Source organism: Sciurus vulgaris (genome assembly GCF_902686455.1).
Source record: "Sciurus vulgaris genome assembly, chromosome: 11".
Classification (NCBI taxonomy): domain Eukaryota; kingdom Metazoa; phylum Chordata; class Mammalia; order Rodentia; family Sciuridae; genus Sciurus; species Sciurus vulgaris.
Genome location: NC_136472.1, coordinates 120,765,856 through 120,793,790, shown reverse-complemented (window position 1 = coordinate 120,793,790; position 27,935 = coordinate 120,765,856). Strand labels below are relative to the sequence as shown.

Sequence of the window (27,935 nt, the reverse complement as noted above, 5' to 3'; positions counted from 1 at the left end):
AATGCCTTCTGAGCAAACCAAATGTAATCTATCTAGAAAGACAGGCCGTCCCTCAAACCCAATGGCAGACCCGCAGTGCTGCACAGCAGAGAAGTTACCCTGAAGGTCCCACCTCACCAAGTGGTTCACCTGTGTGGAGGCAGGGGGCTGTCCCGATGACCTGAGGGCAATCTTCCCCTCCCACACACAGCCCTCTGATAGCTCACAGCTCCTTCCTGCAGCCCCTCCCACGTGCTTCTTCCAAATAAAGCAAAACCAAACCCCCTCAACCTGGCTCGCAGTGGCTTTCTGTGCTTCCCATGTGTCTTTCCCTTCCCATGGTCCTTGGAAACAGGAAGAAGCTGGAGGCTTGGCAGATGCTGCGGAGAATCCTCCATGCAGCCTCAGTCCCCCATCTAGAAAATGGGCTGACTCCTCCCTCCCAGGGCTTGTAGAAGAATCGAGTAAGAAAACATACTTAAAGCACCTGCCACACGGTACTCAATAAAGGAGAGCTATTATTATTTTATTGTCTTATTACTTGGGAGGAACAAGGTGCCCTAGGCGGAGGGCACTTTTACAAGTCTCCACCTTCCCCAGACCTGCCAGAATCCCCAGCATCAGGTTAAAGGACATCATTTATGCATCCCTGGACATGGACACTGGCCCTGCTTTTCTTGGGAAATGATTCCTGGCTGCATTTGTCCTTATCTTCCCAAGGTACCTACAGACACAGCCCCACCTCAGCTGACACCTCTATGCTGGGACCCTCTCAAATCCTGATGATCAAACAGAGCCTCTTCATGTCAGTGAAATGTGTGCATTTCCCAGGTTCCTGGTTAGAAAAAGCAAGACTCAGAGACTCACTGGCATAGAAGACAGATTTCTGCTCTGCCACCGTCTTCCCTCGAGGGCTCCCCCTCACTGCCTCCATCCTCCCCCTGCTGGCTCCTGCCCACAATAATCCCACTGTCTTTTCGGATGTCAATATTTCATAACGGAAAACAAAAGCCATATAATGCACAATTACCACTTTCCATTGTGTTTTAACAGCTCTATTGACAGCACCAAAACTCCACACAGGAGCAATAGAAAGGGACTCGGAGATCAAGCTTCCAGTGAAATGTGGTTTTGGTTATATGTATTTTTGTAGTTTTTGCAACACCTTATTAAAGTTGAAGGCTATATGTAACAGCCTTACCAGTGATGCTTTTCAATACCACTGAAGTCAGGTTTTGTTACAGCCCAAAGCAAATGTGACCCAGCTGCCTCTGAGCAGGCGTTTCCCCTGCCCTATCCTAGCTCTCCTGAGCTGGCCATCTCAGCTCCCCACCCATCCCCACCACACACCCCACCACAACTTCTGAACAGAGGAGTCAAGAAACGGGACTTTCATCGAAGGTGCTGGCATGCAGTTGCCCTGGGATAGCTTAAATGCAAAATCCTGGCAATGATGGTCTTCCCTGACCCATCCCTCTCCATAACTCTCTTACACAGAAATTGTTTTGACCTAACAGCTGTCCCCGCAAAATTTTGTCAAACAAGTTTCCACTTCCAGGAGTTTGCAGAAGTCCTATCATACTCCTGGCTTGCTTGCCTTCTTTTATTTATTTATTTGGTACTAGAATCAAATTGGATATTGAACCCAAAGACGCTTTACCACTGAGTTACATCTCCAGTTTTTTTCTCCTCTTCCTCCTCCTCCTCCTTCCTCTTCTTTGTTTCTATTTTGAGACAAGTTCTTGCTCCTTTGCCAAGGGTCTTACTGATTTGTCCAGGCTGCCTCAGCCTTCCGAGTTACTAGGACTACAGGCATGTGCCAGTCCCTATATTTTCTAAATGTCTATTTGTCCTTGAAAATGAATGCAATCCTCTGGGCTGGAGATAGAGTTCAGTGGTAGAGCACTTGCCTAGCATGCATGAGGCCCTGGGTTCAATCCCCAATACTGCAATTAAAATAAAAAAGTTCCAAGTGAATGCAATCCTTTCCCAAAATGAAATCAACATACAAGCAATAGCTAGTTTAGTGACTGGAAAGTAGCCCTGACTGAGAATGACAACATCTGCATTTGAAGCCTGGCTCTGCCATTTGCATTAGCTAGGTCTCTGAGCAAGTCTCTTGACCTCTCTCTCTCTCTCTCTCTCTCTCTCTCTTTTTTTTTTTTCTTTTGCTCATCCGCAAAATAAGAGTTTAATCTATGTGATTAGAAGGGTCTTTCCAGTCCGAGATTCCTAAATGAAGACCCATTAAGCATTTATTTTATTACCTACTAGGCACTTGGTGGGGCCATAAGGAACAAAAGGATGTAGAAGACACGGCTCCTGTCCTCAAGGAACCTGCATCTTCACAGAGGAGACAGGCGTATGAGAACTAAGAGTGAAATTACAGCAGATTCATTCTGCCCTGGTTCAAGATAGCAATATATGAAAAGTCATGAGGCAATACATGATTAGATGCCAAATGAATTGTGCAGACAATAATTGCTCCAGGCCGAGGAGTTCAGAGGAGGAGAGAGCTGAGGGCTGGGCTGGTCACAGAACGCTGTGCTTATGAGGTGGGGACGGTGCTGGGCTTGAAGGACACAGGCACGCATTTGTATCTATGGGGATGACCCAGGTAAGGGGTCCTTCGTGAGCAGATGTTCACGGGCAGCTGTCACAGGGCAGCTGTCACAGGGGACAGCCCGTGGACCGGTTAAAGTGGAAATGCGATTTCATGCTGAGAAACCAAAGAGGGAACACTGTCCACCAAAGCAGAGGCTAGGCCGAAAGTAAGAGTTTGAGGCGCCAGATTAAGATGTTGGAATTGTATCCCATACGCAGCAAGGATCCGGGGAGCGAGCGGCAGAGTAAGAGAATTAATTAGGCGATGATTTACAGAATGGATTAGAAGTAAGATGCACAAGCAAGGACACCAGAGAGAAGGCAATTGCAGTAATCCAGCAGGAGGTGTGATGGTGTCTGGACTCGGTGGTGGCATGCCAGACGTGGACAGGAGGGCAGCTTTTGGCTTCTGATAGGTTAAAGACCGGCTGACCATTTAATTTATTGCCTGAGCTTGGACACTCCGGAGAGTGAAAAGGGAGCTATTAACAACCACCCTGGCATAACAGACAAACCACGACTGTCCTGGGCAAAGGGACTGGATGACTGCTTTAGGATCTGGAGAATGGAGGAGACCGAGGGAAAGTGGCCCAAAAATTTCAATCCAGAAGACAAGAAAAAATATGGGAGTCGACAGGGTCAAGTGGAAGATGGTGGAAGGAAGTGGCACCCAGCAACGGAGAAAAGAAGGGAGTTTGCTTCGTTTGAGGGACAGAGCAGTTTCTGATTTCCTTGAAGAACTGTATCTAAATTATTATGTATATATTTGCTAAACTGAATTGAGACAACAAAGACCTGCTGAATTTAATGTAAGAATTACTGGAGAGTAGGAGACAGGGCTAGCCCTCTCCCCTTATTCTTGTTTATGTGTGCATGCTTAGATTTTTAATAGAGGTACTTCTTAGTGCGTTGTCCCCAAGGCCATCTGCATCCCAGGGAAGTTTCATCATGAACCAAAGACTCTAAAGCATTCTGAAAACCTGTGACACCAAAATGGCCAACACTGGCAGGGGAAGCTCAGCAAACCCTGCTCCAAACACAGTAGAAGAATTAGGGAATTAAATTTACCTATACCCCCTTTCCAGGAAATGAAAAAAAAAAAAAAAAAAAGGTGCAGAAAATGAGACCAAAAGAAAGAGGAAAGTCAATTTAAAAACGATCAAGATAGCAACAATGCAATCTTCCCCTGTCTGAAGCTGATTTGGACTTTGTGTGTAGGACTGTCTTACACTGAGATCAGCAGCAGCAATTCCTGTTGTTTCCTGTCCACACTGAGGATTAGCACCCAGCACCAGGACTCACAAAATCTGAGGACTTTTCTGCAGGCTATTGTTTCCTCCAATAGGGACTCTCTTCCAGGCTCATGCTCAAGGTACTTTGAAGAAAAAAGAAAGAAGAGACATACAGTCCACTAGCTGGGTCTCATAATGCTGTCCAGAATAGGATCTTATACAGGTCCAGTGACCCAGAAATTTGAGGCAGAAACTAACCATTGGCTATGAATTATCCAGGTACCTGTGGTTGCAGTTACTTGATAAAGCTAATCTCCCTAAGAGTGTTGATTACTCCTGAGTAAACAGAACAGGGGTTTGAGAAAAGGACAAAAGTTGCCAGGCAGAGCAATCTCTCCTCATGCTGCAAAGCATTTGCTCCCAGTCCTCAGAAAGAGTTTCCTCTTAGAACCTTTTGATAGAATCAATTCCACAAGTCTCTGTAGCTGATTGGCAAGGTCAACATCACAAAATAAAGAAGCTGTGGTTTGCCATGGTTCTCAACATTGTTGCCACTGCACTCTCTTGAGGGTTGCAAAAAGCTCTTGTCAGTTGTGGTGGATCCTTGCAGCAATGATTCTCTGATGTGGGCAGAAGACTCTAGAAGTGATCTGACCTATCAGAATGGGCTGAAGGGTGTCACTATCTTTGAGAAAGCCTACCTGAGCCCTCTAAACCCTAGGGAGTTTCTGGTGCACCTCACAAAGTTGTCCCCGCCCCCTTGATAATTATCAGATAGAGAACAAGTCAACTTACAAATCAGGAAACTTACTATTTACACCAAACTTCCTAGCAGCACTTACCAGCAGTGTGAATCACCATACCCACTCAGTATTCATTTCCTCACCTCTAAAGTGGGGGTAGTGATAATAAAAAGCCTTCACCAAGGGTTATTGTAGGAGCAAATGAGGTAATAAAAGTACCTGCAGCATAGTAGGAGCTTAACAAATGTTTGGGTTTTAGTTCAGCTGACATTTTAACAGTGTGATTAGTGCTGCCATGAAATCAATATTTTCTAATTAAAGGGTATTTTCTCTGAACAAGACTCCAAATATCATTCCCTGTCAGCAGAAATCTACTTGTTGGGTAATAAAAGCAGATGGGTGACCCTGTCCCCACCTCACCAAGCCCCAAGGAGTGGCTAGTCAATAAAAGGGAAGTAGACAGTTAAGATCATACTCAATGGTGGAAGACTGAAACCTTCCCCCAAGATCAGGAATAAGACAAAATGCCCACCTTCATTGTGTGGAAAGGAAGAAATAAAACTATTGATATTCATGGATGACATGATCCTAAATGTGGGGAATTCCAAAGAATTCACCAAAAAAGCTACTAGAATTAATAGACAAATTCAACAGAACTGGATGGTTTAAGATCATACAAAATTTTATTGGTTCTATTTCTATATACCAGCAATAAAGTCTGAAAAGAAAATCAAGAAAGCAATTCCATTTACAATAACATCTAAAAGAATAAAATATCAATGGATATATTTAACCAAGGAGGTAGAAGACTTTTACATTAAAAACTGTAAAACATTGCTGAAATTAAAGAAGATCTACATAAATCAAAAGATATCCCATATTCATGGATAGGAAGGCAATACTGATAAGATGTCAATATCACCCAAAGCAATCAGCAAATTCAAAGAAATTCCAAGCAAAATTCCAACCTTTCTTCCCCTTTCAGAAATGGAGATGATAGTGTTCAAATTCAAATGAAATTGCAAGGGACCCTGAATAGCTAAAAGTCTTGAAAAAGAACAAAGTTGGAAATCTCACACTTCCCAACTTCAAAAGTTACCACAGATCTATAGTAGTCAAAACAATATGTTACTGACAGAAGGATGGACACACAGACTAATGGAATAGAATCAAGAGTACAGAAATAAACCTATACACCAATGACCAATTTTTGATAAGGGTGTAAGTCTATTCAATGGTGGAAGAATAGCCTCTTTAATAAATGTTATTGGAAAACCTGCATTTTTGTATGCAAAAGAATGAAGTTGAATCCCCACTTGATATCACATACAAAAATTAACTCAAAATAGATTACTGGCACAGTGGCACACACTTCTAATCTCAGCGACTCAGGAGACTGAGGCAGGAGGATTACATGTTCAAGGAAGGTCTCAGAAATCTAGCAAGACCCTCAACAACTTAGCAAGACCCTGTCTCAAAATAGAAAGGGTTGGATATGTAGATCGGTGATAAAGTGCTCTTGGGTTCAATCCCCAGCACCAAAAAATAAATTTAAAAAATTTAAAGTGGATAAACAGCCTAAATATAAGAGTTAAAACAGCACTCTTAGAAAAAAATATAAGGGGAAAATATTCATGACCTTGAACTTGTCAATGATTCTTAGATATCTCACCAAAAGTATAAGCAACAAAAGAAAAAAAATACGTTAAAATTAAGAGCTTCTGTGACCCAAAGAATATCATCAAGAAAGTGAAACAATAACTATAGAATGGGAGAAAGAATTTGCAAATCATGTATCTGATGAAGATTTAATATTATATATAATCATATATAATGAATTATATATGTGTATGCATATATAAAGAACTTCTACAACTTAACCACAAGTCAAACAAATTTAAAAATGGGCAGAGTACATGAGTAGACATTTCTCCCAAGAAGGCGGTACAAATGGCAGTAAGCACACAGAAAGATACTCAACATCATCAATCCTTAGAGAAATGTAAATCAAAACTATGAAATACCACTTCTCACCTATAGAATGACTACCATCTAAAAATAGAAAATAGGGCTGGGGATGTAGCCTAGTGTGCACAAGGCCCTGGGTTCAATGCCCAGAAAAGAAGAGAGAGAGAGAGAAGAAAGAAAGAAAGAAAGAAAGAAAGAAAGAAAGAAAGAAAGAAAGAAAGAAAGAAAGAAAGAAAGAAAGAAAGAAAGAAAGAAAGAAAGAAAGAAAGAAAGAAGGGAGGGAGGGAGGGAGGGAGGGAGGGAGGGGGGGGGGGGGGAGGGAGGGAAAAGAAAAGAGAAGAAAAGAAAGGTTGACCAGGACGTGGAAAAATTGGTGCCCTTGTATAATGCTGGTAGGAATGTAAATGGTACAGCTGCTGTGGAAAACAGTTGGGTGGATCCTCAAAAACTCAAACCTAGAGTTACCTAGACTATCCACAATAGGCAAAAGGTGCAAACAACCCAGGTGTCTGTGGACAGATGAACACCTAAACAAATGTGCTGCATACACACAATGGAATACTATTCATCCATGAAAAGGATGGGATTTCTGATTCATGCTCTGGTACGGATGAACCCTGAACGCATCATGCTGAAACAGCCTAGCAGGAAAGAACAAATATATTATGATTCCACTGATAAGAACTGTCCAGAGCAGTCAAATTCACAGAGACAGAAAGTGGATTAGAAGTCACGAGGAACTGGGGGAGGACAGAATGTGAAGTTGGTGCTCAGTGGGCAGAGTACCTGTTTGGGATGATGAAAAGGTTTTGGATTAACTATGGGGTATTTGCACAACATTGTGAATCTAATTAAAGCCACTAAATTGTACACTTAAAATTATTAAATGGCAAGTTTTATGCTATATATGTGTCTGCATTTATATTATATAGCTCATAATTTACATATCACATATTATATATAATTTATATACTATAACATATTTATGTATTTCACCACAAAAAGGGCAATAGAAAAGATAGAGCATAATTAACTTCTCATGTAAAATTCAGTCAAACCCAGAGAACCTAATCAAACAAATGAAACCAGATTTCTTCCCAACTCAAACCCAATAGCTGTAAATATACGTAGCCGTGCAACAGCCTCTACTCAGACGGAGGCACAGGGCTAAGGACACCAACAAACGCCAGGTGGCAAGGACCAGGGATGCTGCTAGAGGTGCTGGAATCAGGTGCCCACAAACAGGGTGGGACTCCCCCCAAAACGCATCCATGCAACGGATATTATTAACCACCTGCTGCATGCCAGGAATTGCACTCACAACGGCAAATAGTGAGTAACCTGCCTGGGGAACTTGTACTTGACCCACCCCGAGGGCAGGTAGTCTAGAGTGCTGGCCCTGGTTCCGCCAGCAGGCCGCCTTTCTTCCTGGTTTATTTGGGAACTGAAGTGAATGGACGGTAGCGGGCAGAGCGTTCCACAGGCGTGGGATGGGTCCTCGTTGTCATATGACTAGGCTTTTACCGAGTCCTCCTGGAAGTTGCCAGCCTAGCCAGCCTCTGGCTGGAGGCAATGAGAGGCTCCTGATGTGGGGAAGACCTGCCAGGAGTCCGGGCCACGGGCTCTTTACCCTGGAGCATGCCGACTTCTTCTCTGCTGGCTGGCAGACTCAGCGCCCCTCCACGCAGTAGGGGTGCTGCTCATGATCTTACCTGCACACACCCTGGTTTACGGCTCCTCTGTCTGTTCAGTCCCAGGCACACTTCAGAGCCTCGCTCACAGGAGACAGGGTTTCACATGGGGAAAGTTTAGAAGCAAATGGTCCTGGATTCTCATCCAGCACTTACAAGTCATGTGGGCCTTTGCCATGTATAAAAATGGGAATAGGGGTCCCCATGTTCCAAAGTCATGAGGGCCAAGGGTTTGGGGCACGACCTTCTCTCCCACCAATCTCTCCTGAGCCATGCCCCCAGCTTGGTCTCCCTTCCTTGAAGGGATCATTCTTATTAGTGTGACTCATTCAGTAATGAATTTTCGCACCAGGTAACACCTGTAATCCCAGCAACTCGGGCCATCAGGGCAGAAGGATTGCAAGTTTAAGGCCAGCTTTTGGAACTTAACAAGAATATGTCTCAAACTTTAAAAGCAAAAAAAAAAAAAACTTTTTACAGGACTGTAGATGTAGCTCTGTGGTGAATGCCCCTTGGTTCAATCCTCGGTACCACAAAAAAGAAAAATGAAAAAAAAAAAAAAAAAAAAAAGGATTCCCTCTGCCCAGGAGCAGCTCTTGCTATGGAACCCTCTGGTGTATCGGTGTACGGCTGAGTAGCTCCTTCCATCTGACAGCTTTCCCTTTTTTCATGCTTATTTCCTCACTGAAACTATATGCTCCTTCACATAGAGAGCAAATCTTGTCATCCTCTGGTTGCTAGCACACAGTAGGTGCTAAATAAATTGAAAATATATTTGAGGCAAATGGAGGGTCTGCAGGCCACAGAGGAAAACCCCACAGGAAAAAGAACGCATTTGGCTCAGAGTAATAGCCCATTCATGTCCTCCACGCTGGATGGACCTGTCTCTGCCCATTCTGGCACTTAATGAACACCCCATTCACTGTGTGAACGAAATCTGTAGATGCCCCTGGCTCTTTCAGGTCAATTGCGGTTGTGGCTAATCCAGGAAAAGAGCTGATATGAAAAAAAAAAAAAAAAATCACCTATTTTTTGTGACTTTTAGAACATCTTTGGAAATGGTGTATATCTTCTGAGTTTAGTGTGCCCATTAAAAAGAGTAGATTAAGAAAGTTCATTTATCTTTACAATGGAGCCAATGTCTCATGAACACAGCTCACCCCCATAGGAAAAGGTGACCCGGAAATAGGCTAAAATGGCAGAGAGTGACTGGCCAGTGGTTTAACGTGTATCACCAACAATCCTCGAAGCAGAAAATGTGCAGTCAGAAAACAGAGTTGTTGTTTTCTGCATCCACCATGTATTATGTCTCCCGGGGCTTAAAGGATTCCCCAGGCTATTGGACCAGGAGGTGCTCTGTGCCCAAGCTTGGGAGATCCGGGTGTGGACCATTGCTGGAACCTCAGATGGGTCACTGCCTCCCTGGGCCCCAAGGTCCCCATCTCAGAGAAGGTTAAATTAGACCCGAGGTTCTCCACCATCTCTCCTCCAAGCTTCATGGACTCTAGTCATGAGGCTTCCTATTTCACAGAAAGACCAAGGAGTCAGAGAAAGAGGAAAAAGACGCATGTAGAGGCCCAGGGGTCTGGCCATCAGGGTGCACCTCAAGGGCAGGGACAAAAGCAAGTTACCTATCTTTATCTCTTGCCACAACAGAACCGAGGGTCCTTCCCAGGCCCCTTTCTGGAGCCACGGCCAGCTCTGGAAACGCCATGGAGCTAGGCTGGGTGAAAGCAGTCACTTCAGCCTATCCTGTCCCCAGCATGGGGAATAAAAGTAAAGGCTCCCATGGCTTAGCCTGTTACTGGAATACCTACTATATGACAGGCACTTCTATGCCTTAAGTCACTGAAGTCCCCAGACGGAAACACGATGTAGTTATTATAGCCCCCCACTTTCAATGAGGACCCTGAGATTCAACTTAAGACATTTGTCCAAAGTCAAGCTGAGAGTGCCCAGATGGGATTTGAACTCTCCTCTGTCCGAGGCCAAAGACCTACTGTTCAGTGAGGCCTTCCCTGGCTTCTGCTATCACTGGGAGTGAGAAGCCAAATGGAGGCAAGAACAGGATAGCTGAGTGGGCACGCCCCCAGTCTCATGACCTCTTCTTCCTCCTGGCTGACAGGTAGGGTGAACCCTGCCCCAGGTTCCCCTGACCGAGGGGCCCCCAACACAGACTCGCAGTGCTAAGACCTTCTGGACCTGGACACACTGGGATGGTTGGCCACCCTCTGACTGAGGCCTCCTTGTGCTTTGCGACTCCAAAAGGAAACAAATATATCTGTAGACTGCAAATATAATAGAGGGATCAGTGGCTCCTTCTGAGCAAAGAATGGCTTGAGGCCTGTCCCCCAGCTCATCCCCGAAGGACCAGGTTACACAACCCAAGACACCTCTCTGCATCCCAGTTCCAAAATGAGAGCACGAGTAGCCAGCCCGGGTTGAGGGAGTGGACAGAAGAGAGGAGGTGGTCATAGCTGAAGTCAAGTGGGCCAGATTTCTTAAAGACGTTGCCCCACCAAACACTCCTGCACCATAGGAGGGGCTCCCAGCCATTTCACAGTGGAGCAGCCGCCATCTTGGAGACCACAGACAGTTTTCCCTGAAGTTCTCTAAACATTTCAGAGCCCAGATCCTTAGGGCCTCACCCAAACCTGAGACAGCTCTGGTGACACAAGCCCATGGGGACCCTGAGACGCAGATTAAGACATTTGGCCAAAGTCAAGCTGAGGAAGCAGCAGACAGGGGGTTTGAACTCTGGTCTGTTTTGGGGAATGCTCTCTATGGGGCAGGGAGGTCAGGCCAGTGCCGAGTCCCCCTCCCAGCCCTCACTGGCAGCTGGTCATGTACCTCACCTCCAGACGCTTGTACCACGGAAGAAGGGCACTCATCCCTGCCACAGGCCTCACCAGACCCCCTAGCCACCCTTCCCTTCTACCTGAGGGTGCAAGACCAAGGGGGCACAGCCTCTCTCCTGCTATTCAAATCCTCTACATCCTATAGGTAGCAACCTCTCCATCCTGACCTCTCCAGCCTGCAGCTCCCTGCTTGGCATCCCACTTCTGTCTCACGATGCATCTTGCACTCTTCTCTTGTACCATTATTTAACTTAATGGATAGAAGGATGGGCACTGGTAAGAGGCCCAATAGGTTCAAATCTCAGCTCCTCCACAAATCAGCTGTGTGACTTGAAATAGGATGCTTAACCTCTCTGTGCCTCAGTTAATCAAGTAGGGCATCCACCTCATATAAGGGTTGCAAGAATTAAAATGAGTTAATAGGAATAAAGTATGCAGAATAGCATATGGTAAAGAGTAAGCACACAATAAATGTTTATTGTTATTATTTCTTGTTTTTTAAACATTTTTTAGTTGTCAATGGATCTTTTATTTATTTATACGTGGCACTGAGTATGGAACCCAGGGCCTCACACATGCCACTGAGCCATAACTCCAGCCCCAGGTGCTATTATTTCTTAATGTTAACAGCAACATTAGTGAGCGGGGTCTCCGTAGCTAGATAAGAAGTTTCTGACATGCAGGTCAGAGTCTGATGCTTCTTGACACTCACACCACTCTGGAGTTCAGTCACCATTTCCTGGGGACTGATCTTAACAATGACAGTTTGTTCATTTCACCTCCTAGTGTCAGGGAGAAAAGTGTGTCCTCCTGTCTGTTGCCAATAGTAGTCTTTACCCACATTCCCCAAGATGGCCCCGAACTTTCCTACAGGTGAGATGGAAAGCAGCCCTGGAAATCTTAGGATGAAATTACGGCCCCCAGGTCACGTGGGGTCAGGAACAGAATTCAAGGAAGCCAGCACCCACAGGGCAAACCCTTCTTTCCCCAGGAGCAGTGTCATGCAGATAATCCAAAGCTTCATGGAAAGCATCATGGAGTGAATCCCAGAGGTCCCAGTTCACATCCTGGCTCTGTGCCCCTTGACCTCTCTGGGCTTCTGTTCACTCACTTGTTAAATGAAAGAGTTGCTCGAAGACCAATGACTTAGTTCCTCCAGTTCTGACATTCCATCATTTAACTTCAGAGAAAAGGAAATTTCTTTTGAATGAACTTAGAACATCATTTTATTCCACAAACACTGCTTGGGTTTTTACCATAGCCAGTTACTATTCTGGCTTATAACAGAGTAAAGAGAGAAAGAAAATCTGATGATTTTCTCTGAAGAAAAAGAAAGATGAGCATGGAGATCCAAGGAATTTCAATTTAGGTAGAGCCTGCAGGGAAGGATTCACTGACCAGATAACATTTGAGTGGAAATCTAGAAAAAGCCAAAGTGCTCCCATACAGGTACCTGGGGGAAGGGCACTCATGGGCTGAGGGAAAAGCATGTGTGAAGGCCCTGAGGCAGGAGCACACATGATTTGTTTCAGTTAGAAGAAGGCAGTCAGAAGGTTCATGTGGTTGTCACCGAGAGAGTGAGGATACAATGACAGGAATCAGAGAGGTAGAGATTCAGTCACGGTAAGGATTTTGACTTTTATTCAGTTATGAACCCAAACTTTCTAAGTTTCAGAATTAATGAATTTGACACTGTTTACATACAACAGGGCAAAAATACCTTATCCATTTACTCAGTGGAACTCCTCCCTCCGTCTTGGACCTGTAATTGATTTACGATTTTTATTGCTATTACTTTCGTTTGGAGGCTGGGAGACATCTGTTTCTCCGTTCAAGCCTATACCAAGCTTCAGCCTGACCTCCGCTTCAGAATCTCACACTGGGTTCGCCCACCCCTCTCCAGAGGTGCAGCCTGGGCCAGAGGCAGGCTCCTCGCATTGTCTTCCAAGCTCTTCCCAGGAGCTCCGAGCCCCCACCCTCCCCATCACTCTGCCCAGCCCCAGCTGTCAATCAGCCCTTTCAAAAGTGGCTTCCTTCCTCTCCCACAGCCCCTTCAAACCTACCACCCCTGCCCGGAACGTGCTTGCCTCCACCTCTCCTCAGGTATACCCCGTCTCCCAGCAGCTCCTCACCTCCTCAGACCTCTCCTGCTCTCTCCAAATAACATCTTCCTACTTAATGTTCCCATAGTTCCAGGTTCTTCCCTGCGAAGCTCTGGTTACCCTTACATCCTCACAGTCTACTTTTTTTTAATGTCACACCTCTCTTCTTCACATAACCCCATGAGGACAGAGGCTGCATCCAGCCTGGCCCGCCTCCCCAGCCCCAGCATCAAGACAATGCCTGGCAGGTGCAGGGCAGCCCCGGGTGCTTTGGTGGCCACGGGGGCTCAACCAGAGCCATGGGGGAAGGAGGGTGAGACAGAGAGGAAAAGGACCCACGCTGCCTGAGCCCTGATGCCACACTGGGCTCTTCATGCGGCCGTCTCCTTTCACTGCCGTGTCTGCCACTTGAGAATTACTGTCCCATCATACAGAGAAGAGCCGAGTCTCAGGAGGCAAGCAGGTTTCCTGGTCATACCGCAGCAGTGTCTGTAGGCAAAGCCAGTCTTTCTGACTCCAGTGTCTGCTCTTTCCTCAGGGCCTCAGCTGCACTGGCCTGTGCAGTTTCTTTATTTTGGTGGAGGGTATACTAGGGATTAAGCCCAGAGTCTCTTTACCACTGAACCACATCCCCAGTCCTTCTTATTTTTTGAGACAGGGTCTGGCCAAGTTGCCCAGGCTCATTTGAACTTGCAATCATCCTGCCTCAGTCTCCCAAGTTGCCAGGAGTCCAAACACGGGCCACCACAGCCAGCAGCCTGGTCCGTTTCTAACCCAGCCCTGCCACTGATCTCTTGTGTGTCCTTAGACAAGTTACTGCTCCCTCTCAGCTTCAGTTTCCCCAAATACAGAGGGAGAGATGGAAGGAAGTTTTCTCATGCTCTTTCTAATTCTAAGATTGCTTGACTTTAAATTTTATGCTTATAAATGCATGAAATCAAATTGTGAGGGCTGGGGTTGTAGCTCAGTGGTAGTGCGAGGTACTGGGTTCGATCCTCAGCACCACATAAAAAAATAAATAAATAAGGCATGGTGTCCATCTACAACTAAAAAAAACTAAAAGAATCAAATCCTGAGGGTTAAAATACCAAGCTCAACGTCAAGCACGTGGCAGGTACTTCAGACATGCCATTCCCTCCCTCCCTTCCTGTCCCCTGTTTCAGAGACTCTGCCTCACAGCCGTCCTTGCAGCCACCGACGCTGTCCTGGTTCTCCCAAGACGCCCAGCGGTGTGCGTCCCTGCTTCTGGAAACCCCAGCAGCTCTGACGTCAACGTCCATCCTGCTCAGGCTTCCCCAGCTGGTCAGCCCAGCTGTGCTCCTGGGAGAGGCCCACAGCATGGCCTTCCTACTCCCCACGCCCGCTGCCTCCCACTCTGAAGGGGCTCTGGGGTCGGTGGCCAGCACCGTCGGGAGAGGGAAGGAGACAGGAAAGGCCCACGACAGACACCTGCCAGAGGTCAGGCCAGACCAGGCTCTGGTTGTGTTACCTCATTGAACACCTACTGAGAGACATCATTGTCCCCGTTTCACAAAGGAAAGAAACTGAAGCTCCAAGAGGTTAGGAAGTCGCCCCAGATCACATAGCCAGCACGAGGTAGGGGCCGGGCACTACTGCCACCTTCCTGACCCGACAGCAGGTGCCCTTTGCTAATGGAGGGAGGCCCTGAATCTTGGCCCAGGGGCCATCAGCTATCCTTCTGCTAGCTGTGTACCTTGGCACCCTACAGCCCCAGCGACTTGGCCCTTCAGTCTCTCCTGAGCCTCCCCCCCTGCCTCTCCTCACTGCCCTCTAAATTAAGAAACTGCAAAATATCCACAAACGGTCCTCAGCATTTCCTAAAGGAAGACACAGACCTGGCCTTCCCACAACAAGAAAATGTCAAGTTGGCCCCTAAGAGAAGGGGCCAGTTCTGCCCAGGACTTTCTTCTCATAAATACAGTCCTTCTGTGGCCAGAGCTGGGAATGGACAGTTGAGTCATTGCTGCCCACCTCTCAGATGCTGCCCCTTAGGGCTTTCTAGAAATCAGAGTCACAGACAGGTAGGACGCAAATGTGAACGTTGCCTGGAACCCTGGGTACCATCAGGCCCCTAACAGACTGCAGGAGGAACAGGGAAGGAATGTCCATATTTTTTTTATTTATTTATGTGCATGTTTATTTATTTATTTATTTTTGGTACTGGGGATTGAACCCAGAGGTGCTCCACCACTAAGTTACACCCCCAGCCCTTTTTATGTTTTATTTTGAGACAGGATCTCACTAAGTCACCCAGGCAGGCCTACAAACCTGCAACCCTCCTACCTCCGCCTCTTGAGTCGCTGCCATGAACCACAGGACCCGGACACAGGGATGTCTGGCTCTTCTTATAAGCTCTGCTCTCAGAGAAGCGTGGGGTGGAGGACCACAGGGAAGTGGGTGTGGGAAGAGCAACTACTGTACTACATAAGGCAACAAAGACCAGGTGGGAGCAGACTCACTGGCTACCCAGCTGGCTCCCACTCACCTGCTTCTGCCCTGGCCTGGGAGGGAAAAGGAGCTCCCAGGGATGGAGGGGCTGGCCAACTCCTTCCCTGAGAAGAAGGGCCTCATCAGGGAAAGAAAGCCCTGCAGCAGGTCAGCCCGGCCCCACCCTGACCCAGCAACTCTTCCTTCACAGCCCCACTCAGCCTCGCTCCCTCAGGGATGCCCTTCAAGACCCCCAGTAGGCTACACTCCCTGCCTGTGTTCTCCCGGCTTCCTGGACTTCTCCACGGCTCTTTCCATGATTTATCTACCCTCTTCCCTACCAAGCACGGTAGGGAATGTCTTTCTCCCGGATGGACACACTGAGCCCCACTGGCAGGAAGCCCCTCTCTCGAGTTCACAGTCATAGCTCTGGGACCTTTGGGAGCTGCTCAGGAAAACTCTACCAAATGTTAGCCACCAGCAGGGAAGACGCCAAGGCCAGCCTCTCTGTCCTCCCACCCCGGCCCTCCAGCAGAGTCGGACGGAAAACATCAGAGAGAGCCACCAGGGCACAGAGCAGACACACAATCCAGGGCGGACTCTGAGTTGGAATCTGAAAAGTCACCAAGTGCTCAGGGAACCCAGGGGAGCCATTCATACCCCAGCCACGGGGCAGCGTGGACAGCCATCCTGCCAGCTTTTAATCACTTCAGCACGGTTGTCATCGCGCTGAGAGTGAGTATTTGTGTGTGCTCTATTTTAAACTAATAAGAAACATATAGTCTGTGCCAACCAGTTTCTCCCCCAGATATTACACGCGAGGCGCTGTGTAGGCGCTGTCGTTTACGTTTGCACAACGTGTACAGCACATCCACACACGTTAACTCGCTGATCTTCTCCACAGCCCTGACAGGAGGTGTTATTAACCACCAGAAGCCTGAGGAGCAGGAAGAGGCCAGCTTCTATGGTCACACAGTGGAGGCTCAGGCCCAAGCCTCTGGCTTCTCCACTGCCTGCCTCCACAGGCCCTTGTCACACGCAGTCTCTTCACCCACAACCCACCCAAGCCAGAACCTTAGATCTTACACCCCATGAGCCTGTGGTCTCTGGTGGGAAAAAAGAGACGATGCAGCTCAGGAACTTCCCCCCAAATGCACAACTCTCTGGAGCAGTCAGCAAGCTCTCTGGACCCAGAAGGATCACAGGACCCAGAATCACACAAAACTCCACCGTGTGCCTTGGGCAATTCTCTTTCCCTCTCTGAACCCCACTTTCCTCCTCAGATCTGTGGTGGTGACTCAGTAAAACAGGGCTGCAAGCTCCCGGCCCAGGGTCACGTAAGGAGGCAGAAGATAGGCAAAGAGCCTCCACGGGTTTGTGGCCTTCATGTTGGAGGTCCTGCACAGCTGCCTGGCAATCCCAGAGCTCAGGAAAACTCCTGCCCCTCTCCTCCCCCGCCGGAGCCCAGCTCCACCAGGGTTTGACAGAGACACCAGCTCTGGGACTCTGTGCCACCAGAGTGTCTGGGATTTCCCCTCTGCCCTGCCAGCAGTGAAGACCACTCCCCTGGGAAGAGGTCCTCTTGGAATCCAGTGGAAATGACATTGAAAACACATTCCAGGAAACCAGATGTCCAGCTCAGAAGGGGGCTTCCCTGACAATCTGGAAATCCGAGGAGTTAGCCATCCCTGTCTCAATGCCACTCAGAGGCAACAATGAAAGGAATGGGGTGACCTCCAGAGCGGAGGCACACAGGTACAAGAAACAAAGTTACGTTCTCCGGGAGGAGGCTCCTGGGAAGGCTGCAGGGATCCATCAGGCTCCTTGGCTTTCCTCCAAAGATGGTCTTATAAGTCAGTAGTGCTTCAGCAGCTGCAGCCCTACTATGAGTCTAGCCACCCTCTCCCAGAGCAGGAAGGAAGCAAGTGGAGAGGGGTCAGGAGAAGAGCTCCTGAGTGTCCCACCATCTTCTCCAAACTCATGGGGCCTCCTGGACCACACAGCACACACGTTAGCATGGCTAGGCCACAGAGCAGACCCAGAGGGACCTTGAAGACCATCCAACTTAACCTCCTCATCACATGAAATGAGGAAGCCGGGCCTCAGAGAAGCCATGTGATATGCAAGGCCACCCAGCTTCTTCCCATTTGATGTGCATCTGTTTGGTCTTCTCTCGCATGTAGGAGGAGCAGAGAGAGGTCCACAGAGGACAACACTGGGCATCAGTGGATGGCAGGCTCGGGCCATCCTGTTGAGTGACCGATGGATGGTCCCCAGGAGGCACAGGATGGAGAACAAGCACTTACCACCACAGAACCCCGGGCACACAGCCTGACTCTCGGGGCCCTGTCTCCCTGTTCCTGGGCCTGGAGCTAGAAGTCACAACCACAGGATGGGTTCTCCAGTTCAGACCTAGCCCAGGACTTGGGATCAAGTAGCTCGATAGCAATGTTGGGCAGAGGACGATAGAGGAAGCTCTGTGTGGGGATCGCTCTCTCCTACTCCACCATAGACCCCCTGTGCTACCCTGGAATGAGGGGGACTACACCCTCCCAACTCCCCTAATAAGGACTAGATGCACTACAAATGGGCTAAACCCCCGTAATGTCTGTCAGGACTGAAGTCTGTAGGATGGTGAGCTGACGACCCTGGACACAGGCCCCCGGGTGCTCTCTCCACCCCAAGGGTCCACCTTCCAACATGGACAGGTAGACCAGTCCCCACTGGGCTCTGCCACTCCCACACCTCCTTCCTAACTCTCCCCCTGCCTGTGGGCCTGGCCAGCCCAGCCCCACGGTGACTGAAGGCCTTGTGGAAATTTAAAAAGCGGATCTTCCAGGTTTGGGTTTCCTTAGCAGACAGTAGCTGTCCCCAGCATGTGCCAAGAAAAAAGTATGGGTAAGAGGGAAGGTAAGTTGGGTTGGTTCCTTTAAAGAAGATTCTTAGGGCTGGGGATAGAGCTCAGTCGGTAGAGTGCTTGCCTTGCAAACTCAAGGCCCGGAGTTCGACCCCGGCACCGCAAAAAAAAAAAAAAGAAGATTCTTAGGCAGCACACAGAGGCGTATACCTGTAATCCCTGGGAAGAGACTAGGAGGTTGAAGCAGGAAGACTTGCAAGTTCCAGGCCAGTCCAGGTGACTTACTGAGATCCCGTCTCAAAATAAAATTTTTAAAAAGGGCTGAGGATGGAGCTCAATGTTAGAGCACCCCTGGGTTCAAAAAAAAAATGGGGGAGAAGGGTGGGGAATGAAAACTAGCATTCACCTTGAGCTTACGATGTGCCAAACAGTTTTACATGTTTTCTTCTAGAGTTTTCACAAGTATACAATGTGTGCTTGGTATTATTATTATTGTTATTATTATTATTCACTTTATAACTAAGAAAACTAAGGCTCGGAGAGGTTAAGGGATGTGGCCAAGGAAACACAGCTTAGTAGTAGGAGAAGAAGGGTCAAAACTCAGAATCTGACTCCAAGGCCTGTGCTCCTTCCTCAGCGCCATACTGTCTCAACAAAAGAACCAAATGTTGCCTTTTAGAAAGAAGACAATGAGTCTTCAACCTGAAAATGGTGCCCCACAGAGCCAACCCCATTATTGGGAGACCCAACTATTTGCCCCAGGAAGGCCAACAGGAAGAGTCAAATCCACTCCCTCCCCTCCCACTGACCTTAAGATCCCTGGAGACAAGTCAGGGAGCAAACCAGGGTCCAAGCCCTGCATCTCTGTCTCTGCGGCTATTATATGATTCTTTGCTTGGATTTGTCCTGGTGGGGGCTGTTCAGTGTTCCCTGTTCATGCAGCAATCCATTTGGGAGCAGACAAAATTGTAGAACTTTGAGTTAATCAGACCTCTGAGAGCGAGATGGAGCTCCTCGTTGGATAAGTGAGGACACTGACATCCAGAAAGGGCAAGTCACTTGTTGAAGGTCACACAGCCTGTCAACACCCAAGTCCAAGGTGGAGCCTATTCTCTGGCTCCTAGATCTGACCCCTATTCCCTTCACCTTCCCAACCACACTGATCAGCTTCATGGTCCCTGGCAGAGAGAGGGCCAGTTGTAGCCTCTGTTCTCTCTACTGAGGTAAAGCAGGGATGCTACTAGCTAAGATAGTTGTGCAATTGCCAGCAATAAAAGGAGCTTGCTTGCCTCATTCACTAACTCACCAACCTAGGTGTGGCCATTGAAGTCAACATGCAAATGTCCCCTCAGAAAGACTTCCATGGGCAAGAGAAGCTGGTCCCAGCAAGGAGGCCTGAGTGGTATTCCTGGGGCAGTGACTTCTGGTCACCTGGGATTGGCTCTTCTGTCTAGTGCAGGCTGCTCCCCACAATACCCACGAAAGCCCAGAGAAATCTGGGGAGTTTCAGATTTCAGCCCGCCCCCTCCAGCTCTCTGGGCCAGCCCTCCAGGCACTGAGAGCTCGCCTCCTCTCAGAAGGCAGCCCTGGTTAACACCGCTCTGTCCTGATTATTCCTGTTTTTGTCTCCTTTGTTTAACAATGGATAGGAGCCTTTTTTTTTTTACCTCGGTATGATTGCACATCACCTCTCCTGTGTCTGTGCTGTATCTGTGCCCCTCTATCACCATTATTCCCAAACTTTCCTCACTCCCAACTGTCCCTGGGGTCTGTGCATCTATGCATCTATTTTCTACAGCAGCCCCTGCTGGGATGTGCAGCGCTGCACCCCCCGCGACCCCCACTTCCCAGTCCCTAGCACCCTTCCTCCAGCATGGACTGGCTGTGTGTTCAACCCTTGTTGAAGGTGCTAGTGACCTGTGAAAGGACCCAGGTCAGCAAAAAGAGAAAGGAGCTAGGCATCCACCCACTGGATTATCCACTCCAAAATAAGATGGGGGAGGAGAGAGAACCAGGATGAACCCCCCTTTGGCACCAGATACGGTGCCAGGTACTTATAGATGCTGCTCCACGATCCTACGAACTACATGCCTTTATTTCCCAATTTACAGATGGGAGACTGGGTCAAAGATGTTAAGCAACTTGTCTGAATTCATACAATAATAAACAGCAGAGCAAGGCTCTGAATGCAGTTTTGTCCTACGCTAGAGACTGTACACCCTGCTATCCCACAGCAGCCAAGTCCCTGGAGGACAGACTTCCTGGTCATGGTACTTGTTCCATTTGGTTTGGTTGCTGTGTCCTCAATGCCTAGGACAGTGCCAAGCACAGAGAAGATAAACATGTGCCGAGCGAAGGAATGAAAGAGTGAATGAATGCCACGCTACCTCTCCCCTGAGGGCAGGACCAGGGCTTGCAATGCCAGATTTCTGAGCTGTCACTTCTCCATCCCAAAAGGACCCAATATATGAAGATTCCTTCAAAGGCCACGGGGACAATGGCTGTATTTGCTGGGTGTGGGATAGGGGTGAGAGTGGAAGCACAAGTTGAACACCAACAATTAGGTCCTAATGAGGTGCATGATTTAAAAGCCTTCACGGTGCTCCATGACCTGCTGTCTGTCACCACTTTGTGACCCATCTGGATCTGACCCTTCCCTATGATAGCCCCCCTTCATCTCCACTGGTCCCCCCCACCACTCTGACTGAGTCTCCCTGAAACTGGCCACATTCCTACCAAGCAAAGAACTAACATTTACGCCACCCACTCTGGCCCCATCCGAACCCTCAAGAGTCTGCCCTGGGCCCCAGGGCCAGCTGCTTTTCTCCACATTCCAGCCAAAAATAATACGAGAACGAAGTTCTTTGGTGGAGACTTAATCTAATCTTCATTGCTTCAGTTTTAAAATATCCTGCCTGGTTTAGGGTTTCTTATTACACACAGGGATGTGTTTTTAGTGAGATAGGTCTTAGCAGAAACGTCCTTCTTGTAATTAGAAACCCAGGCAGGCAGGGCTTGTGGTGGGACACCCAAGCCAAACAGCAGATCCCCCTGAAGAGGACACGTTTGCAGCAAGCTCTTCCCAAGCCCCATTTTCCGGCACAAGATGAACTGAGCTGTCCTAGAGCTTGGTACTCCGTCACTCCTGGGGGTTCTGTAAGAGTTGGGGTAGGACTCTGACCTCACCCCCTCCGCCCCATCCAGTGTCTCTCTGCCCCCTCCTGACCCTCACTCCGGATCAAAATGGAGACTCAGATATTGCCTGCAACAGACTGGGAAGGGTGTATAAAGGGAAAAATCACCTCCAAGGAACTTTCCCCAATGGACTAGGGAAAATTAAAGACAAGCATTCCACTGGAGCCACATTTCCAGTCTGTCTCAGGGCTCACTTCTAAAAATCAGGCTCCGGAATTGAAGGAGTCTACAAGTGCATGTACACTTTTGTAGAAGTGCTGGGTGTAATTGCTCAGGCTTTCTGGCCCAGAGTCTGCTTTGATCTGCCAGTTTGGAGACAGCTAAGTGAAGTTCAGGCTGTGGCTAGCTCCAGATCAGCACCCCTCCCCCGCGACCCCACCAGATGTCACACACCAGTGAGGGCTAGGCCTCTGTTCCCAGTGGCATTAAGAGAAGGAGCTGGCATCTCTGAGAAGTCAGATTCTGTGTTCATCTGAGGCATGAAGTCTATTCCAGGTAGCAAAACTGGGAACAACCAAGCCAATTCCCCCAACTTAGCCATAATAGCCCCTCCTGGTAAAGTGCAGATGGTTTCTGGAATCACAGCATGGTTTTCAAATCCTAAAGGAAGGTGGGAGTTCTGCTCCTTTACCAAAGTCTTAAGAACTCCTGAGAGTTGTGGGTCAGGCTCTGGAACCAGGCAAGGAAAGAAAACACGCAGAAGAACATGACTTTGCTGCTGAGAAGCTTCTATCTCCTGTTTTATTATTGAAGTGTGTTCTGAGCTTGATTGATGCCCATCCTTCACCCCTCGTAGCTTAATGAGAACTGTATGTGCTACATTCCACTTTACAGATGAAGAAAGCAAGGTCCAGCAGCTTGAAGGACCCGCTGGAATCGCGCAGCCAGGCAGTAACAGGGCATAAAGCACCCAGGCCCCCAAATTCCAGTCTACAGACTAGCTCAGCCTGCTGACCTGCCAGCCTCAATTATCACCCGACCACTTCCCTCCCTCCTTTCTCCTTTCCCCATCAGGTATTAGATTTAATTAAATTAGCAAAGCCCCATCGCAACAATCCTGGCCATGTTGCCTGGATAGATCCCAGCAAGCGCAGCTCCTCCCTCTAAATTCTGCTTCTCAATATAATTCAATCTTCAATAAGTCACGGATCTCATGTGAAGTGTCTTATACAAAGCATGGTGTGTTGGCTAGACTCAAGGCTCATGGTGGCTCGAGATGATTTCATTTTCCATGTAACTTCCTCTGTTTTTCCTCTGTGGCTTCGCTTTCTTCCCTCTCCATCCTGGGATCTACATTGTGTTTGATCCAGACACTTCGCTTCACATGCAGTCACCTCCAGCAATTGCATCACACATTTATATATATCTTACAGCATCCCAGTCCTGTGCCACCCAGCATAGGAAAAAGCAAAACTTATAACAGCACTTCTCACCCTCCTCCAACTAATTTAGAAAATGTGCTCCGGATTAAATAAATCAGAAACAAAAGTCTGAAATTGGAGATAGAATTTCTGAAAGGTGGTGGTGGAGAGCTAAATAAATAGCAAGGAAATCTTGCAACATGTTGGAAGCCCATAAATTTTATTGGTTGTTTCTTTAATAAAAACAATTTCAGTTGCTAACAACACAGTATTATTAAGCCTCTAACATTTAAAAATCTAATTTGCCCCTTCTCTGTGGCTGTTTATGTTGCGTGCAGCATTCGGGAAGGGTAAGGAAGTCAGGTTGATCGCTTGGGTTTGGTTCCTAAATCAGGCTAATAGAGACCCCTTTAAAACACAGCCTTTTTGCTTTCTAGGTATGTCTTGGTCTCTAATGAGTTACAGTCCCCAGCTGAAGATGGACATGGCAAAAAGAAATTGAACACACACTGTGGTGCACCCATAAACTTCAAGGCCGAGGGAGAGGTGGTATGTTTCCAGTTAAGCTAGAACTCCATGAATTCAGGATTCTCCGCTCACAAGACAGTAATTCTCCTTATTTCATCACTAACTTACTTCAAATGTGTTTATACAATTTATTGCTACTGAACTTCCAGGCAACTGGTGTAGAGTTAATGAAACCCAGCTTGGAGAAGCTTTGAGCTTTGAACAACTAACCACAGTTTAAATGGTTATGACATGCGGTCAAAGCCACAGCCCAGCCCCACTGCAGTTTCTGTGTTAGGATCTAGTCAAAAAACCTTGTCATCTCACCTTTTGTGCCAAACAGACTGAAAAAAAGAAAAAGCACTGAAAAACAGACTGCCTTGTTCCTTCTCAAGGTTCCCAGGGCTTAAACACATTTATCTTACTGAATGCAAGGCAAAGCCCCTCCCCCAATGCCCAAGTAAATATTTTAGTTGCAGTTTGAATTGGCAGTGGGGCTGAAATCCTGAAATCCAGTTTGGGTTGAATTGAAGGGGTCAGGCCTACCTCAAGCAATGTGGGAGGGGGGCTGTTGGGGAAGCAGGGAGCAACATTTAAAGCCAGACCCAGGGGAGAGCCCCTCAAGCAATATAGGAATGCACAGATGAAACTGGACTGGGAAAGAAGTAAACTCATCTTTCTGGATTACTGGGGCATTGACTTTTATTAATCCTCATTGTCACATGGTGCCCCCCTCCCCAGGCCCTGTTCATGTGGGAACTCCAGCAAGCTCCCTCTTGCTAAACAGGCCCATTTTGGAAGAGTAAAGGGGAGGTACTGGATTTGTCACTGCTGCACAATAAAAGCCCCTTTTGAAAGCTGCACTTTCATTAACTTAAAGCAATCTATAGACTTAAAAGCACAGAGCAGTAAACTCCGAGAAAGGATCATAAAACAGCCAGTCTCAAGTTGGGTACACTTCAGTGCAATTTGCACGAGGCATTTTACTGGGAACGGTGGTCAGGGCCCATCTCTCTCCAGTAACCCCCTGGCCCTTATTCGGAGCAGCTCCTCTTTCTCTTGGTTTTCATGCCTTTCGCGCTCACAAAGGGGAGGCGGTGACCGGGGAGTCTCCGTGGGGTCACGGCTCCCTCCCCACCCCCCAGGCTCTCGGCGGGAGAGAGAGCGCACGAATTCCAAGCCTGAAAAACAACAGCCTTGGAGCTCTGCCGCCGCGGCGGTCGCCGCGCCCCGGGCCGCGGTGGCCACTCCTGGGTCGCGCTGCTTCTGTGTCCCCAAAGCGCCATTTGGCCCTCCCAGCCAGGGGTACAAGGGGTGCGCGGGGTTGGAAGGGGAGGTTTAAGATTGCAAGGAGGAAATCTCAAACCTTCTTCCCTCCCACCACTGCATCTCCAGCATACTCTTTCCCTGACTAGAGGATAGCCTCCCTTCCTGGTTCGGACTTCCCACCCCACACACCCTCGAGCTAGGCCAGAGCGAGGGGGATGCAGCTTGAGTAGGAGCGCCTGAGTCCAAAAAGGGAAAACACCCCCCGCCCCACCCCCACATACAAACGCACACGCACATTTCCGCCAAGGTCCTGGGGCCTCGGAAAGGCCAGAGTAGCAGAGTGAGTGGTAGAGCTAGGGGCTGGGGCTTTGGGTAATACATCGTGTTGTGTTTAAACGGTATCATTTCTCAGATTTTAGTGGGTGGGGTAGTCGTTTAAATCTGCTTAAAATGAGAAACTTTGGGGTTCCAGCAGTTTGGAGAGCGTTTAATTTCTAAAAGCCGATACTCTGGAGAAGTCCGAAGACAAGTGGGGTGAGGGTAGGGAAACCCTAACTTCCTCCTCCCTCTGGAGCAAAACATTGCAGCAGTAGTCGGGCTTGAAGGCTGCCCTGCAGCTCTTGCCAGTAGAACGGGAGGCGCTGAGATCTGAGCTCCAGAGTTCGAGCCCGGCCTGCCCTGGGACGCAGCCGCGACTCCTCCGCCCAATGTGGCACCTCACTGCTAGCGCTTCCCCTTCCCCGCATCGCAGGCCGCAGCAGCCTCGGGCCACCAACACCCGCCCGGTCGCCTAGACCCGCAGACCCGAAGTGGCTAGGGAATCCCGCTGAGCCACCAATACAGGGTCCTCAGATCTATTCCAAACCCCATAAGGACACCCTGTCGCTTCACCCAGACGGCCCCCTCATTTGTCCGCTTCCCAGAATCTCTCTCCTAGGACCGAATCTTGTGCGCCCCAAATGCTCTCCTCCAGATTCGCGTCCGGGGAGAAGCGGCGGACATTCGGGGCTCGCCTGCCATGGCTCAGATCAACTACTTTCGTCGCCTACCTAAACGTTTTTCCACCCGCGGACCTTCAGGACCCGAACACGCGACCCTCCCCTGATTCCAATAGCCTGGACCCCAATAAAGAGTCGTGATCCTGTGACTGATTCCTGAAAACACCACCCGTCCCTCCGATTCCAGCCTCGGATTTAACTCGGGGCCCCCAACTCCTACCTCCAGCCCTCTGCTCTGGCCGGTGTGTACACTACTCAGCGGCCCTTCAATCCTGATTCTGAAAACGGCTTGAATCCTATAACCCAAACTCTAGCCGACCTTAAAGCCCAGCCCTAATTCGGGGCCGACCTACAACCCCCCCTCCCATTCCCAAACCGGGTCTCCCCACCGCGCGGGAACCCCGGGATCTCCGGTGAAGAACCCTCAGAAAGAGCGGCCCACGGCGCGGGTTTCTTCCTCGGGTCTGGGAGCCGGGAGAGCCCCCTCGCCTAACCCGAAAGAAACACAAACTTTGCGCGGCAGACTCTGGACCCTGCCCCATCCCCCTCAGCTCTCGGTTCTTGGGCGCTTGCCGTCCCCCCTTTAACGAATTCATTCCCTAGTACTCGAGCCAGCAGCTTTCCCGATTTCCAAGCTTCGCCACTGGCCCCTACGTCTCCTCTCCCAAAAAGCACCCAACAATCCGCAGAAAGCCGGTGACCCTACAAATTCTCTCTCCTCCTCAGGCTAAGGTCTCCGAGCTTGGTCCCTCGGTTCCCGGCTTCCCTGACCCCACACTTGTGTTCCCCTCTCCCCACTGATCCTCCTGCAAACCTCCACTCGCCCTGCCTACCCAGGCCAGGCACCGCTGGGGAGGACGCAGCCGCCGCTCCTTGACTCCAGCCACCCGGCCCCAGTATGGGGCTGCTCTCGCTTCCAGCCTCTCGAAGGCAGCTCCAGGCTGTTGACGCCGAGTAAGCGCCGGCCAGAAGCCTCCCGGAGCCAGGAGAAAGAGGAACCTAGAGCCGGCCCACGGTTCCCAGCCTCACCCGCGGAGCGCCCAGCCCAGTGCCGCCCGAGCCCGAGCTCTGACCCGAGCACTGGTCCCTATTTTCGGGTCTCCGGGCTCTCCCCGCACACAGCCTCCAGCCCACCCGCTACGGGATCTTGGGCCCGCGGCGGTCCGGGTCCGCAGCACCGCTCCTCGCATCTGCGGACAATGAGCGCCCGGCCACCGGCTGGAGCCCAGCGACGCGGCGGCGGCGGCGGGGCTGCGCGCTGGCCCGGCCGGAGCGCGGGCGGGCCGCGCGGCTCCCGCCGCCTCCTTGCCCGGCCTCGCCGCCCCTCGCGCTGCTTTGCTCCGCGCTCTCCCGGCGCTTCCCCAGCTTCTCTCTGCACGCTCCCGCCGTCCCTTTCTGCTCCCTGCCTCCCTCCTCCCTGCTGCCTCCCTCTCTCTCCTCCCTGCTGCCTCCCTCTCTCCCTCTCTCCTCCTTGCCCTGTCGCAATGAATAATACTCTGGCTTGGGGACTGGAATAAAACACACGCGCTCTGAGGCAGCCGCCCGCAGCAGCAGCCGCCGCCGCCGCGCCGCCGCCGCCGCCTGCAAAAGCGTCTCTGACATGGAAATGAATGACAGCTTACCTGATGCCAATCTTCATCAGACTGACACCGGCGTGACAACACAGCCTATACTTCCCAGCACTGCTTGGGACGTCAGCGGCTCAGGGACCCGCCCCCCGGAGCCCCCCCCTCGCACACCTCCCCTCTCCCCACTCCCCCTTTTTCCCCACCCCCCCATCACCCCCACCCACTCCGGGCCCCGGCCGCCTGCGAGTCGAGGAGCCGCTGGAGTGTCTCCCTCTACTGGAGGCTCTGCTTACACGTCAGGCGCCGGCCCGCTCCTGCTGGCGGGGAGGCAGAACCGCGCTGGGGAAGAAGCCTTAAACCCTGAGGTTGCCTCTGATGGGGCGAATAGAGGATCCCCGGGGATTTAGGGCGCACCCACCCATGCCAAGTCCTTCTTAACGAACCCGGGGAAGAATTCCAGGACATCCCGTGCTGAGGAGACCGAGATGAGGTGAAATTTTCTGTGAACCTCAAGAGAACTCCCCAGAAAATATGAAACTTGAAACTGGCAAGAAA

General features: G+C 49.5%; 1 protein-coding gene across 4 annotated transcripts in view; it reads right to left on the bottom strand.

The window, feature by feature from the left end:
* The window catches only part of PKNOX2 (PBX/knotted 1 homeobox 2), a 269,434-nt gene extending 241,916 nt beyond the window's left edge, over positions 1-27,518 (bottom strand). For 2 of the 4 annotated variants that reach the window (XM_079102832.1, XM_079102843.1), the window contains exon 1: positions 27,435-27,518. The gene's annotated coding sequence lies outside the window, so the exon portion shown is untranslated. The remainder of the gene's footprint in view (positions 1-27,434) is intronic. The other 2 variants (XM_079102838.1, XM_079102837.1) reach the window with 2 other exon arrangements.
* Between the last annotated feature and the right edge of the window lie 417 nt (positions 27,519-27,935).